Here is a 2,011-nt window from a genome sequence, read left to right on the forward strand (position 1 = left end):
GGAAAATAACATATTTCTATTTTTCGGGCTCTCTTTTTTGTCAAGAAAATCCACAATTTGTTGGGATTAGAAATCTGTTCAAGTAAAGCTTAATAATGTAAGATTTGTGTTATGGTTATTGATACAGTAAGTGGCCTATGTTCTGAATGATGTATTGACAATGCATACATTTTTCATTAGGGCAAATCAAGTCTGACATTTTATAGGGGAAATTACACATTTTAAAAGCCTAATTAAACCTTGAATACACTATCAATTTGCATTTTCTAATGTGCAGGAAAATTATCAGTAACAAAAGAGTGATCAAATTAAGATACTACATCTGTATGAAATGGCATAATGGTTACTATGTACTATTTGTATACTTAGTTTGCGGTAACTGCTATCATTAAAAGCTATTGGATTATACTATATACAAATACATTTAGATACCCATAAAAAGGTATTTGATATGCCCATTTATTATTTAGACAGACGCAGCTTTACAGAAGTCCCGCCAGCTCTAAGCCTATGAACCCTGTGTCAACAATTGTGCAAGGAGAAAAGTATTAAGCAACATGACCAAATAGGACTGATAAGTAATCTTTTGGCAAATACTTAGCAATTTCCTTGAGGACAAAAAGTTCACCTCCATCTTCTTGACAGCTCTAAAATAGGAAGACAGTGTTCTGCATTAAGGAGGTAAATAGTTGGCAGTAGCTAGAGATACAAATCGGAACTTCCACGATGAGATAACACATGTCAGCGTAAAGCGTAAAAACAAAGAGATTGCCAACACCCTTTATCTGGAAAATAGTCAAGTCTATCATGAATGGACAAGCCACAGGTACATCTTATCCAGCTTGCACATTTGGTTCCTTGGAAGTTGTGGGAACATATGTTTTTGGTTTCACATTCATTGTAGGAACGAAGCCATGTGTTTCCTAACCGGTAAACCGTAACATTTTTTAAATGTTCTGAGAACAGAAGTAAAAATGTTGCCTGTTCTGGGAATGTTTATTTGTAGGTTTCAGGAAGGTTCAGAGAATGTTTTGCTCTGGTTCCTTGAAAGTTTTCCTGGGAGGTTTTATTAACACTCTGAAAAGGATTTTTGAATAACTTCCTTAAAACTTTCACTTAATGTTTCAAAAATACTTTTCATAACACTGCTGACTTATTTGGGGTTAACTTTTTTGAACTCCAATCACAGATTCCAAGATGGCGTAGCAGTCGGACGTGTGTTTTGTCTTGTCCCGTGTAAATATAGTTTTTCCTTGGGTTTTTTCGTATATATTTTAATATCACTTTCCATCTACGGACTCAATATACTCTCCTGCAACCCGTCTCACCCAATGTGGTACGGATCTGCTATTTTTATAAGAACCCGAACCCCCATCAAAAGCTAGCCAGCTAGCTGGCTACTAGCTTTTAGTCAGTTAGCCATTGCTAGGCCCATCTGCTAGGCCCATCTTCTGGCTAGCTGAAGAGGTCCATCAGCCACTCCTTGGGCTACAATACCTATTTTGCCAATTGACCTGGACCCCCGCCGACCCATCACGACTGGACTACCAACGTAATCCGCCCGAGAGGGTTCTTCAACTGGCTCCTCCGTCGCGACGTCCCCTGAATGCTCACCCACTAGCCTGCTAGCCGCGGCCCGCTAGCTGTCTAGAGCACATCGGACTGTTAGCTTAAGAAGCCCATCGGACAAATTCTTTGGCCACTATACCTATTTTGCCAATTGGCCTGGTTTACCACACGGAGCCCTGCTGATCCGTCTGCCGACGTGACAGCACGAGGGGGCCACAACAGACTTTCTTCCGTCGCAACGTTCCTCTAAGGCCCTTCTGCTAGCTTGCTAGCCCCGGCCCGCTAGCTGCCTGAAGCCACTCACTGGACTCCTATGATCACTCGGCTACGCATGCCTCTCCCTAATGTCAATATGCCTTGTCCATTGCTGTTTTGGTTAGTAATTATTGCCTTATTTCACTGTAGAGCCTCTAGCCCTGCTCAATACGCCTTAGTTAACACT

Source organism: Salvelinus namaycush, chromosome 20, assembly GCF_016432855.1.
Source record: "Salvelinus namaycush isolate Seneca chromosome 20, SaNama_1.0, whole genome shotgun sequence".
Lineage (NCBI taxonomy): Eukaryota > Metazoa > Chordata > Actinopteri > Salmoniformes > Salmonidae > Salvelinus > Salvelinus namaycush.